General features: G+C 36.6%; 1 protein-coding gene across 10 annotated transcripts in view; it reads left to right on the forward strand.

The window, feature by feature from the left end:
• Window positions 1-15,245, forward strand: part of NELL2 (neural EGFL like 2) — a 457,071-nt gene that overhangs the window by 55,852 nt on the left and 385,974 nt on the right. The window contains exon 1 of one of the 10 annotated variants that reach the window (XM_081593578.1): window positions 11,314-11,488. The exons of the other annotated variants lie outside the window; for them this stretch is intronic. The gene's annotated coding sequence lies outside the window, so the exon portion shown is untranslated. Of the gene's footprint in view, window positions 1-11,313; window positions 11,489-15,245 lie in introns of those variants that run through there. 10 annotated transcript variants of the gene reach the window in all.

The following is a 15,245-nucleotide window of genomic DNA, read 5'->3' on the forward strand; positions in this document are numbered from 1 at the left end:
ACCATTTCTTCCTCTAGATTTTCCATCTCAATAAATGCCTGTTTTAAATGATGTTTTATCCCTCTTGCATGCGTGCTAAGTCACTTCAGTCATGTCTGACTCTTTGTGACCCCATGGACTGTAGCCTGCCAGGCTCCTCTGTCCATGAGATTCTCCAGGCAAGAATACTGGAATGGGCTGCCATTCCCTCTCCGTTTATCCCTCCTCGTTCTTCATATAATATACTATAGCATTCCCTTGATTCCTCTCTTTTCCTCATGCTCTACATCCGTTTTGTTGGTAAATTCTGTCTGTTCTGAATTCAGTATCTTTTCTGAGTCTCATCACATTTACCCGCTGTTTCCCTGGTTTGAGCCTCATCATTCTCCCTGGATTATTGTAGAAGTCCCCTAGCTCCTCCACCCTTCTGTTTCTTCTTCAGTCTTTGTCAGAGTAGCCAGAATGGAACATTTTCAATATAACCCATTTGATGTCATTCCTTTGTTCAAAATCCCTTAGTGAGTTTCCATTTTACTAAAAGAAAAGGCAATGTCTTACAGCTATTCACAGGCTTACGTGACTTGGTGCACTACTACATCTTTGACCTCATTTCCTTTTACTTTCCCCTTAACCCCACCATATTGCTGCTTCTCCAGGCACACTGTTCTCCTTCTGTTCCTCGAGTATGCCTAGAACATTCTTGCTGAAAGGCGTTTGCTGTTCCCTCTGCCTAGAAACCCTCTCCCTAAGATACTGTCACAACTCACTCCCTTGCTTCCTTCAGGTCTTGACAGCAGAGCCCATTGGGAAGCTGGAGGAGGGCTCCACTTCCACAGTCATTCAGAGGTTTAATCTCCTCTCATCATGTGGCTTTTGTTGTATGTTGTTTCTTAAATCTTCAAGAGTCTCGGAGCATTGTACTGGATATTTTTGCTTCTGGGCAGCATGCTAGGAAAGAGAGAGAATATGGAGGCTTTAGGAGCCAGTCTTGGAAGTGTTGTGTCTCACTTTTATCCATATTCTGTTTGGCCACAACTCAGTCAAGAGCATTTCCTAAACACGGGAGCTTGGGAAATCTATTCTTATTGTGTCTTTAGACTAAAAGAAAATTGAGTTTGTTGAACATATAGCACTATTTCTATCACAGTGTCTAATCTAGCTTTTTCCCAGCTCCCCTCCCCCCATATTTGAGATATTTAGTGCAGTGAAATTCAGTACAATCTTTCTAAAATAATATTTAGTTTTTAAATTTGCTATCTTTACAAGCAAAAGAGTCTAAACGTGTCCTAGACATTTGATAGCTTTGTTTTGGGTTCTCCTGACCATACTGACTAATTTGCCTAGATTTTGAAGATACTAAGTTTTAACACTGGAAAACATTCCTCTTTTCCACATTGTATTTTGTAAGTGTGAACCTTCATTGGTTTTCTGTTGTTTCTGAGAATGTTATGATTAGTTTCTGCATTGTGTTCTGTAATCTGGCATCCCTGACAGGCATTTGACCAAGCTCAGTTGGTGATTAATTATTTATATTATCTTGTCAAATTTTAGGGGCTTCACAGCTTTTTTTTAAGATTCTGATTTTACCAGCATTGCGTAGATGGGCTTTGTATGAAAGCATGTCAATATGTATTTAGTATTTATTTGTGCAAAAGAACAAAGGACATTTCAAAATTTTCTGATTGAGTCACTCTTGTGCCTAAAAACCAACAATTTCCTATTGTCTTCAAACTAATATCCAGAATTATTTTGGCTTTCAAAGCTACAGGCTTCACTTATCTGTGTATCATCTCCTATTTGTCCACTTAATACATCTAAACTAGGTTTTTATTCTTCAGACAGGGAGGAAACATTTGCCTATAATGTACTATCTGTCTGGAATGTCCCTCATTCTCCCTTCTACCCTTTAAAATCCAAGTTTTTATAAAGTCCAGATCAGATGCTCCATTATCCAAGAAAACTCCACTGTTCTCCCAGTTAATCTATTGCCTTGTCCCCTGTGTTCCTCTAGTGCTTTAAGTAATTTTTTTCGCATAAAACCAGTTATGTTTTGTTTTGCCCAGTAGTTTTCAGATGTATACATCTATATCCCTGAGGCTAGACTATGCATTCCTTAATGAAGTGTCCTTAGAAATAGATAACATTGTAGCTTTTATCACTCTTGTGTATACATTAGCCATATAATTCCTTTAAAGAATGTTAGTTGATTTTGATTAAAATTTTGAAATTATGCTAATTTCTGTCATTTATTAAGAAAGGGCAGTTAACTAAGAGATGGAAGTGTTAGAAATCTCCTGACAGCTTTTTAAAAGAAGCCTATAGAGCTAACCTTAGCTGGATATCCTGAACTAAAATATGCATTTTTTTCTTTTTTTAAACTTTGCTGTGTATTTCATATTAGCTTACGCTAGCAAATCTATTTAGCAAGCAATAAGAATTGCTTAGTTGCATGATTTTTGTGAAGTGGCACAACTCTTAGCTTTTAAAAAATGACATCTTGCTTTCTGATTTAGCGAAACCAAGGTCTGGCCTGATGGCCCGTCTGCCTGTCTTACTGAATAGTAATTACTCTTCTAACTGCTCTGACCTAAATGGAAATCTCTGACTCATTTGCTTTTTCTTCCCTTATAACACATTGAATTCTTTATTTTCTCTAGCCTAATCAGAGAAATAGCAACCAACAGAAAATAGGTCTTATAATCAGACTATAGCACTTTATAATACCAAATACAGCAAAATATTTTGTTTGTAGATGTGTGCATTGTGTTTTATTAATTGTGCAATTCAATATTTACCAGTGTAGACATGTTAGATGATAATGTAATCCAGTTGTCTGTTTCATCTCTATTTATTTTGGCAATATAATGCAACCACATAAAGGTCGAATGACTCCTTTAAGACTGTGAATCTCAAAGGAGAAGAATATGCCATAGGGCAGTGGTATTGGTATGAAAGGTAGGAGGGTAATATATCATTTTATAATATAAATTATGGAAAATAACATTTTAAATCAACTACACTCCAATATAAAATAAAATTTAAAAAACTCAGCAAAAGTTTTATTGAGTGGTATGGGTACAGATCATAGGGACAGGGAGACCTGGCATGCTGCAATCCACGGGTCGCAAAGAGTTGGACATTACTGGACAGCAACAACAATGGATACAGATCAGAATCCCCTGGGATTATGTTTAAAAAGGGAACACGAGATTAAATGAGTTGGAAAATTATGGCTTTAAGACTTCTCACTCAACTGCATGGGATGGTGACAATTGGAAGACAAACTTTTACTTTATTTGTTTTTAATGGAGATTTAGACAAAATTGTGATTTTGCATTTATCTGTAATAATATATGTTTTATTTAGTCATCAATATGAATCCTAATCAATTACATAGATATGGAAAATGAAAAGCTAATTTTAAGCACAGCTAAGATAAATAGAAATCTTGGATTCAAACTAGGAATTCCTCTTTGCATTTCAACTGTTTCAGTTGTTTCTTTTAACTGAATTAATGGCTCTTTACTAAATTGCTTTAATGTCATCATTTCACCCTTTAAACAGAGTTGACCTTCACTTATCTTGATAAATAGATACTCATCTAGCACAAAAGCAAGCACTCAATCTGCTACTGTTTTCTAAGCAGCACAGGGAAAGGCTGCAGAAGACTTCCTTTCTACTTTAGTTCCTACCTCTTCTCCTGGCCATCTCCAACCAGTCAAGTGTGAAAACAAGTATCACCTGTTTTGCTCCCATCTCCCTTGTGATTCACACCTCTCACCTATGTGTTTACTGCTCATTATATCTTTTAGCTCCTCTCTCCAATGTCTCTTCTTGTCTCTGTCACTACAGCTTCTAGACTGAGTCTTAGGTAAAATTTCTCTTTAAAAAGTTCATTTATTTATTTATTTGGCTCCAGCATTCTTGCCTGGAAAAACCCATGGACAGGGGAACTTGGCGGGCTGCAGTCCATGGCATCGCAAAGAGTTGGACATAACTGAGCATGCACACACCAGGAACACAACAAGCATTGGGTCTTAGTTGTGTGGCACACGGGATCTTCATTGTTGCGGATGCAGGATCTTTGATTGCAGCATGTGGGATCAAGTTCCTTGACAGGGATCAAACCCAGGCCCTCTGAACTGGGAGCATGGAGTTTTCCCTCTGGACCACCAGAGAAGTCCTAGCTAGCTAGAATTTCTTATGGAAAGAGGATTTGCCAACCCTTCTCACAATCTTTTTATCAATAGTTAATTGAAAATTCAATATTCAGTACACTCAGTTTCTACTCCTACATCATATTACCATGATATTTCGAAACCAGAATGTAATTGAGGTTTAATTTTTTAATCAAAACTTTTTGCATAAAGATTTATTTTACTTGCATCAACTTAGATGAATGTTTATTTATTTTCATATTTAATTATTTACTTAAGTATTTATTTTCTGGCATTCATTGAATGATTTTAATTGAATAGGGTTCGTAAATTATAGTTATGATCTGTTAACTATCATCAGATTACTGATTTGAAAAATCCCACATATAGCCAGAGGCATCAGATATCAATTTTGAAGTTTTACAGAAATGGCAGTAATACAAATATTAATGCTTGTAATCCAGGTCAAAATGGATATATTATATTAGGCTATTATGAATTTATGTCCTAAATTCAAGGCAAAATGTCACCATAGTGAAATTAACTAATTCAGAAAATCTGTACCTTCCCTCTTACATTAGAAATAAATTAGGGCAGAACTTACCTCTTTGCTGCAGAAAAGTGGTAATGAAAAAATAATCCATAAAATATGAAAAACCATTTATATATTTGGTTAGCTTAAGAAGGTTCTTTAAAGCAGAGAAGTCTGATATATATTTTTACTGGTGTTAATACTGATTAAAGGCCAAATTCTAAGTTTGAACAATGAGAAATATGAAATTCTAGGTCAGAATGTTTTGTCATCTGGGCATAACATTGGGAACTCATCTCAAAAAGACTAACATGTTATGAGTCCATTTTTTGACTGAAGGGCTGAAAGCATCCATATGGGAAACATACAGGGTCTGGTAGTTTGATGTCCTTCTTCCTTGCCCTTATTCTAGTCTTATGTAAACCACTGTTCTTGCTCTTATGCTTACCAGCTCAGCTCTCTATCTTCATACCTTGGAACCTAGCACAACACTTTCTCTAAAGTAGATTCTCAGTAAATCATTATTGAAAAAATAAATGAATACTCAAAAGATACTCAAGTGAAGATAAGAAGGCAAATAAATTGTATGTTCTAGTTCTGTGAAAAATACCGTTGGCAGCTTGGTGGGAATTGCATTGAATCTATAGATTGCTTTGGGTAGTATACTCATTTTCACTATATTGAGTCTTCTTTCCATGAACATGTCATCAAAAAGTCTACAAACAATAAATACTGGAAAGAGTGTATAGAAAAGGGAGCCCTTTTACACTGTTGGTGAGAATGCAAACTGGTATAGGCACTATGGAGAACAGTGTGGAGATACCTTAAAAAACTGGGACTAGAGCTGCCATATGGCCTAGTAGTTCCATTGCTGGGCATACACCCTGAGGAAACCATAACTGAGAGACACATGTACTCCAATGTGTATTGCAGCAGTATTTACAATAGCTAGGGCATGGAAGCAACCTAGATGTCCATTGGCAGAAGAATGGATAAGAAAGTTGTGGTATATATACACAGTGGAATATTACTCAGCTATAAAAAGGAATGCATTTGAGTCCGTTCTAAAGAGGTGAATGAAACTGAAGCCTATTATACACAGTGAAGTAAGCCAGAAAGAGAAACACAAATACTGTATTTTAACATGTATACATGGAATTTAGAAAGACGGTAATGATGATCCTATATGCAAGGCAGCAAAAGAGACACAGATATAAAGAACAGACTTTTGGACTCTGCGTGAGAAGGCAAGGGTAGGATAATTTGAGAGGATAGCATTGAAACATGTATATTACCATATGTAAAATAGATGGCCAGTGCAAGTTTGATGCATGAAGCAAGGAACCCAAAGCCGGTGCTCTGGGACAACCAAGAGGGATGGGGTGGGGAGGGAGGTGAGAGGGTGGTTCAGGATGGGGGAACACATGTGTACTTGTGGCTGATTCATGTGGATGTGTGGTAAAAAGCATCACAATATTGTAAAGTAATTATCCTCCAATTAAAATAAATTAATTAATTAAAAAGGCAAATAGATAAAATTTCATAGATTATTATGGCATTTTTGTAATTATTCAGAGTGATCTGTTGTGCCCTCTTTTTCTCATCTAATTTTTCTCTCATTTATCTATCCTCATTTACTTCATCCTTAAGAGTTTTTTTTTATTGATTTTTGGCCTTATTTCCAACCCTTCCTGCCATACCCAGTTCCCTGTTTTCACCTCCCCTAGAAGAGAGTTTTTCTGTTCCCCACCTCTCACCCCCATCCTTCTGACTTCTTATGGCAGGAAAATAAACATAAATCTTATTCATTCACTGTATCAGCAAACATATTGAAATCTATACTGGGCCAGGCACTAAACTAGGTTCTGGCACCTCAAAGATGAACAGGAATTCCTGCCCTCAAGTAGGATACATTCAAGGTAGATGAAAGATATGTAAGCAGAAAATTTTGTAAAATTGTGTGATATTTGTTACATCAGAGGTGAATACCTAGTATTAGGATTTGAAGATAGAGAGCTGGAAGCATTCAACTCCAGCTGTGAGCATGTATGTGTGTAAGGAAGGTAATAATCACGTGAGTTTTGAGGCTGGATGGAAGTGCATCAGGTAGGGTGTGGGATGAGAGTGGGGATGCAAAGTGAAATTTGGAAGGTTATTCCTGACAAAGCAAATGGCATAAAGCAGAAAGCTTAGCTGCTTTTGTACTTAGCCCTCTTCTGACTTTTTTTTCTTCCCTGCCTCCCATCGCATCTTAACCCATCTCCCCTTTATTTCTTTTCTATTTCTACCTCCATAAGGCTCAGGGGCTAAATAGTTCCTAGAAGGATGCAGTCGTACTATTAAAGTAAGGGGTCATTTTTCACGTTTGCTACCCAACGAGTCTGAAATGGTATTTTATGTTTTCTCTAAAGATATGAGACATTTTTGTTACACTGTCTTGTAAACTGCTGTAGAAAAAGTCTGTTCAGTGCATATTTATTGTATACTTGCATTTTCCTGGCATTTGGGATTTGATGATAAAAGGAAGGTAGACATAATCTCTGTCCCCACGGTGGTTACATTCTAGAAGGGAGCACTGACATTAAACAAATAGTTATAAAAATGACAAGCTCATGTAGTCTGTGGTATATATCTATACTAGGGGAAATATGGAGTGTGAAGTGAGAGAGAGCTTATGGTTTTTATATATGACCAGAGTATAGAGGGCTTCCCTGATAGCTCAGTTGGTAAAGAATCCGCCGGCTATGCAGGAGACCCTGGTTCGATTCCTGGGTTGGGAAGATCTCCTGGAGAAGGGATAGGCTACCCACTCCAGTGTTCTTGGGCTTCCCTTGTGGCTCAGCTGGTAAAGAATCTGCCTGTGATGCGGGAGACCTGGGTTTGATCCCTGGGTTGGGGAGATCCCCTGGAGAAGGGAAAGGCTACCCACTCCAGTATTTTGGCCTGGAGAATTCCATGTACAGTCCATGGGGTCATAAAGAGTCGGACATGACTGAGCCACTTTCACTTTCACTTTCAGAGTATAGAGAGTGAGAGGGAAAGTGGCAGGAGATGAAGCTAGAGATCTGAGTGAGGATAGATTACGTAGAGCCTTGTAGACCAAAGTTATTCAAAGCGTGAGGCTAGTTTTAAGCTGTTGATAATGGGTCCACATGAGGTAACTGAAGAGCAAATGTTTAGAAACTCTGATTACATTTTGACACTACCACAATATCTAAGCAGGTGTTTGCAGTTTCAGTTTTATGTGGAAGTATCCTCTCATGCTGTGACAGTAATAACAGAAAAGCATTCTGGAGCAAATACCTGGATTAAGAAGCTTGTAATTTAACACACTACCTAAAAAATTATTTTACTGAAGTCTAGTTGATTTATAATGTTGTGTTAATTTCTGCTGTACAGCAAAGTGATAGTTATATATTATATATATATATTCTCTTCAATGTTCTTTGCCACTATGACTTATTATAGGATATTGAATATAGTTCCCTGTAACACACTACTTTCTTTATCAAGAAAGTCTTGATGAGAGAAAAAAATATTAGTTGAACAGATAGCGTATTTAGTGATGTAGCAAAAATTGTGAGATATGGTAAGGCTGATGTGTTAAATTTTACTACATTATTCTCTTTACTTTGTGATGACTTGAAGGACATGAAAGCTGGTCATAAGCAGCTGTTTTTGCATGCTCAGTTATGATTATAGAGGGAAAAAGTTCAGTTGAGAATGTTTAAGTCACAAGAGAAGCTCTTAATCTTTTTGCAAGATAAGAAATCAATATTATTTCATCATTTTAAAATTGTGAATTGGACAGCATAGATTTGTATATGTATCTGATGTCTTTGATATTTTAAATGATCTAAATATATTCAAGTAAGGAAGTAATGCAAACTATATTTCATTAATAGGTAACATTGAAGGGTAAAATTAAGAGTTTGAAGCTTAGAAGAACAGTTTCTTCTCAATTATTCCATAATTTACCAAAAAATATTGATGGCATAATTGATCTTGTAGTTTTGACATCTGTGAAAGTGAAAGTCACTCAGTCATGCCCAACTCTTTGTGACCCCATGGACTGTAGCCCACCAGGCTCCTCTGTCCATGGAATTCTCCAGGCCAGAATACTGGAGTGGGTAGCCTATCCCTTCTACAGTGGATCTTCCTAACCCAGAAATTGAACAGGGGTCCCCTGCATTGCAGGTGGATTTTTTACCAGCTGAGCTACTAGGGAAGCCCCCTTGACATCTGTGAATACTTTACAAATTTGATAGAAGTTTTGGGATTTTACTCTATATCAAAAGAAGATCTATGCATAAATAGTAGTGGATCCAACTTTCCTTTCCATTTTTGAAAAATGATATAGGTTTAGCCATGACTTTACATGACAAATTGTTGTAACTATTTACTGATAAAGAATTAAAGATGAATTTTGAAAATACACATCATTTGCTTTACTTTAGATAAAAATTAAGAAGAAATATCCTGAGCTTACAGTGACTCATTTTCTTCCATTCCTGCCAGTATATCATGTAGGACTGATTTCTCTATGATGAGTGTTAATAAAACAAGACATAGATGTATGCTATCCCCTGAGAGCAGCATTGTCATCAATCCACACAGATGAGTTAACAAGCAGAAAACATATTCAACTGTTGATATATGCAGTGTTCATTCAAAGTGTGTGTAAAGCAATTTAATACAGGGGATTTCTATTTTCTTTATAACTCTTTGTTCTTTATGATTGTGAATAACAAAAGTTATGCACATAATCAACAAGTCTCCATTTTAATCTCCTATGTGCAAGCTTTCAATAAACAATGTACATAGTTTCTATAACTTTTCTCATTTATGTCTGTTCTGATTAGATCTATTGAAATGTAATTTTAGTCTGTTGAGTTTCTATGTCTTTTAAAATTTTTTTCTAGAAGTTCATTTTATTATAGTTTACAAATATAAAATTTTGAATCTCTAATCTGTTGATTCATGATGGCTTAGAAATAAAAATTTGTCCATCACTTCAATAAAACTGGGAAAAAATTAGTCTATCATCACAGATAGTTTGAAAAATACTTCTGTAGGCAGGTTTAGGGTTTTGGACACTGTCCCCAGGGCAGGAAGAAGCCTTTGAAGGTTCAAATATAACTGGTATCCCCATTGTTTAGGATGCTATATGGACATTCACAATTAGAAGGCTTGAGAGACCCAGCTGTCAGGCTTGGTTAGGTGCTTAGAACAAGAGCACAGTGAAGATTTGGACATGACCTAGAGACTAAACAATATCAGCAGTCTCAAACCTTAGTCAGCTAAGTTGAAGATAGTATAGTGTTGCTCTGCACTACTTCTGACTTGCAACATCTACCTACTCTGCATAGGAAAGAAGTACGCATTAGATCTCAGAAGTAGTTCAGTTCAGTTCAGTTCAGTCGCTCAGTCGTGTCTGACTCTTTGCGACCCCATGAACCGCAGCACACCATTACCAACTCCCAGAGTCCTCCCAAACCCATGTCCATTGAGTCGGTGATGCCATACAGCCATCTCATCCTCTATCAGCCCCTTCTCCCACTGCCCTCAATCTTTCCCAGCATCAGGGTCTTTTCAAATGAGTCAGCTGTTCGCATCAGGTGGTCAAACTATTGGAGTTTCAGCTTCAACATCAGTCCTTCCAATGAAGATTCAGGACTGATTTTCCTTAGGATGGACTGGTTGGATCTCTTTGCTGTCCAAGGGACTCTCAAGAGTCTTCTCCAACACCACACTTCAAAAGCATCAATTCTTTAGCACTCAGCTTTCTTCACAGTCCAACTCTCACATCCATACATGACCACTGGAAAAACCATAGCCTTGACTAGACGGACCTTTGTTGGCAAAGTAATGTCTCTGCTTTTTAATATGCTGTCTAGGTTGGTCATAACTTTCATTCCAAGGAGGAAGCGTCTTTTAGTTTCATGGCTGCAATCACCATCTGCAGTGATTTTGGAGCCCAGAAAATAAAGTCAGCCACTGTTTCCACTGTTTCCCCATCTATTTGCCATGAAGTGATGGGACCAGATGCCATGATCTTAGTTTTCTGAATGTTGAGCTTTAAGCCAGCTTTTTCACTCTCCTCTTTCACTTTCATCAAAAGGCTCTTTAGTTCTTCTTCACTTTCTGCCATAAGGGTGGTGTCATCTGCATATCTGAGGTTATTGATATTTCTCTTGGCAATCTTGATTCCAGCTTGTGCTTCCTCCAGCCCGGCGTTTCTCATGATGTACTCTGCATGTAAGTTAAATAAGCAGGGTGACAATATACAGCCTTGACGTACTCCTTTTCCTATTTGGAACCAGTCTGTTGTTCCATGTCCAGTTCTAACTGTTGCTTCCTGACCTGCATACAGGTTCCTCAAGAGGCAGGTCAGGTGGTCTGGTATTCCCATTTCTCTACTTAATTGTGTTAAAATTATGTTAACAATTGTCATTTAAGTGAGAGAGACTCTTTTATGCTAAATTATTATTAGCAATATGATTATGGACAATTAGTAAATATTGAAGGGTTAATTTGTCTATTTTGTTTAGAATAATAGAATTTTGGAGCTGAAAAGAACTTGATGTATTTAACTTAGGCTCAGAGAGTTTTTATAGAAAGAACTGATAAAGAGTTTGGTTTCAGATGCAGAGACTGAAGTTATGCAACCACAAACCAAGAAATACCCGAGGCTCCTAGAAACTAGAAAAAGCAAAAGGATCCTCTTCTAGAGGCTTCAGAGCATCACCTTAATTTCAGACTTCTACTTTCCAGACCTGTGACAGAAGAAGTTTCTTTGTCTTAAGCAACCTAGTTTGTGGTAATTTATTATGGCCACCCTAGCAAACTAGTACATGTGCCTATAGAGTGTCACAAAAAAGAGTTTCTTTGGTATATGAACTTCCAAAGAGTTAAACTGACATCCTCTCTAGGGTTACAATGTTTTAAAAAAGGGTTTGGATGTCGGAATCAAATTGCTGTAATTCATATTCCCATTGTGCCCCTTACTTAATATTGACCTTAGGCAGTTTGCCTAATTTCTCTATGCTTTGTTTTCTTCGTCTGTAATAGTTTGATGATGATAAATAATAATATAATAATAATAATAATTGTACTTACTCTATAGGAGGAAACAAGATGCTACAATAGTTAAGCCAAAGGAAAAAAAATTTGATGTGTGGATAAAGGAAGTAGGCAAAAAGATTGAAAATATGACTGTGATGTTGAAAAAATAGTTGCTAGTCATATTGATGCAGTTTTCTGGGGGAGAGGGAGGAAACTGAAGGAAATGAAATGAATTTCTGTGCTTCCTCCTAAATTGGAGACATTTTGAGGCATGTTTTTATGTACAATCAATAAGAGCCTGAAGTACTAAGATAAGGAGCAAGCGAAAGTAAGTTGTCAATTCCTTTTTGTTGCTAAAAAACTTATGTTACGGAACTGCTGCTAATTTTATACAAGAGGTTTTGCTTAGAAACTGAGGCCTTAGACTTTAGACTTTAGGAAAAAAATCATATGTTGGACCCATTTTGAATGTATAGCAGTGATCCAAACATGAACAAGGAGGGCTTTTGCTACATCTTAGCAACTATGTAGAATGATCTATAGAAGATAATGAGGAGGTTTTACATGCCCTCAAGAATTATGTCCTGTTGATAGAAAGCTTAAACACTCTAGTAAATACTAAGTAATAATAGCTACCATTTTATTGAATGCTTACTATATGCCCAACACATACTAGGTGTGTTTATATATATTATTTGAGTAATCAACATATTTACTGACACCTACAATGTGCCAGGCACTGCTGTAGCTATTGAGAATAAGTCAGTGAGAGGTCTGGCAAGATGGTGGAGAAGTTAGGAGGACGTGGAGTTCATCTTTCCCCACAGATGTATCAAGAATTCAAATGGAACAGTTCTCACAGAGCACCTGCTGAATACAAGCAGGGAACCTTGGACACCTAAAAGGACAAGAGAGACCTCGATGTAAGTGAGAGTTTAAAATAAAGGCTGTTACAAGAGACAAAGAAGGATACTACATAATGATCAAGGGATCAATCCAAGAAGAAGATATGACAGTTATATATGCACCCAACATAGGAGCACCTCAATATACAAGCCAAATGCTAACAGTCAAAAAAGGGGGAGATCAACAGTAACACAGTAATATCAGTGGACTTTAATTCCCCACTGACACCAATGGACAGATCACCTAGATAGGAAATTAATAAGGAAACACAAGTCTTAAATGAAACATTGGGCAGATGGACTTAATTGATATTCATGGGACATTCCATCCAAAAGCAGCAGAATACACTTTCTTCTTAAGTGCACATGAAACATTCTCCAGGATAGATCACATCTTGGGTCACAATCAAGTCTTGGTAAATTTAAGAAAGCTGAAATAATATCAAGCATCATTTCTGACCACAATTGTATGAGATTAGAAATCAATTACAGGAAAACAAAACTGTAAAATACACAAAAACATGGAAGCCAAACATTTTACTAAAAAGAATGGATCGCTGAAGAAATCAAAGAGGAAATAAAATAATACCTAGAGACAAATGCCAATGAAAATACAATGATCCAAAACCTATGGGACACAGTGAAAGCAGTCTAAGAGGGAAGTTTATAGGAATACAATCTTACTTCAGGAAACAAGAAAAATCTCAACTATACAACCTTACTTAGGACCTTACACTTAAAAAGACTAGAGAAAAAAGAACAAACAAGACCCAAAGTTAGTAGAAAGAAAAAAAAATCATGAAGATCAGAGTAGAAATAAATAGAGTTGAAGAAAATAAAAGCAAAGATCAATAAAATTAAAGGATGGTTCTTTGAGAAGATAAGCAAAATTTATAAACCTGTAGCCAGACTCATCAAAAAAGAAAGGGAGAGGACTCAAATCAATTAAATTAAAAATGAAAAAGGAGAAATTACAAGTGACATCACTGAAATACAAAGGATCATGAGACTACTACAAGCAACTGTATGTCAATAAATTGGACAACATAGAGGAAATGGACAGATTCTTACAGAGGTACAACCTTCCAACACTGAACCAGGAAAAAATAGAATATATAAACAGATCAATCTCAAGTATGAAATTGAAACTATGATTAAAAAACTTCAAACAAATGAAAGTCCAGGACCAGATTGCTTCTCAGGCAAATTCTATAAAACAGTAAGAGAATAGTTAGCACCAACCTTTCTCAAACTCTTTCAAAAATTGCAAAGGAATGAACACTTCCAAGCTCATTCTATAAGGCCATCATCACCCTCATGCCAAAACCAGACAAAGATATCACAAAAAAAGAAAATTACAGGCCAATGTCATTGATGAGCATAGATGCAAAAATCCTCATCAAAGTATTAGCAAACCAAAAACAACAACACTTTAAAAGGATCATACACTATGATCAAGCAGGATTCATCCCAGGGATGCAAGGATTTCTCAGTATACACAAATCAGTCAATGTGCTATAGCAATTAACAAATTGAAAAATAAAAATCATATGATCAGCTCAATATATGCAGAAAAAGTTTTTGAGAAAATTCAACACTGATTTATGATAAATATTCTCCAGACAGTGGGCATAGAGAGAACCTACCTCAACATAATAAGGCCATATATGACAAACCCACAACTAACATCATCAGTTCAGTCACTCATTTCTGTCTGACTCTTTGTGACCCCATGGACTGCAGCACACCAGGCTTCCCTGTCCATCAGAAACTCCTGGAGCTTACTCAAGCTCATGTCCATTGAGTCGGTGATGCCATCCAGCCATCTCATCCTTTATTGTCCCCTTCTCCTCCTGCCTTCAATCTTTCCCAGCATCAGAGTCTTTTCCAGTAAGTCAGTTCTTTGCATCAGGTGGCCAAAATATACATCATACTCAATGGTGAAAAGCTCAGAGCATTATCCCTAAAATGAATAAGACAAAGATATCCACTCTAGACATTTTTATTCAAGATAGTTTTGAAAGTCCTAGCCACAGCAGTCAGAGAAGAAAAATAAATAAAAGAAATCTGAATTGGAAAAGAAGTAAAACTTTTATTGTTTGCACATGACATGATACTATACCTAGAAAACCCTAAAGATGCAACCAGAAAACTACTAGAGCTCATCAATTAATTTGGTAAAGTTGCAGTATACAAAATAAATACTCAGAATCCTGTTTCATTTCTATACACTAACAATGAAAGATCAGAAAGAGAAAATAAAGAAAAAAATCTTATTTATCATTGCATTAAAAAGAATAAAATATCTAGGAATATATCTACCTACGAGGGCAAATGACCTGTACTCAGAAATCTGTTAGACCTTGATGAAAGAAATCGAAGATAGTACAAACAGATGGAGAGATATACTATGTTCTTTGGAGGCATTAATATTGTCAAAATGACTATACTATCCAAGGTCATCTACTGCTGTAATGCAGTGCCTGTCAAATTACCAACAGCATTTTCCACAGAATTTTAATTTTACAGTTTGTATGGAAGCACAAAGGACCCTGAAAGCCAAAGCAATCTTCAGAAAGAAAGACGGAGCTGGAGCAATCAGGCTCA

The sequence above is a fragment of the Giraffa tippelskirchi genome, chromosome 4 (assembly GCF_054371585.1).
Source record: "Giraffa tippelskirchi isolate mGirTip1 chromosome 4, T2T-mGirTip1v1.2.pri, whole genome shotgun sequence".
Lineage (NCBI taxonomy): Eukaryota > Metazoa > Chordata > Mammalia > Artiodactyla > Giraffidae > Giraffa > Giraffa tippelskirchi.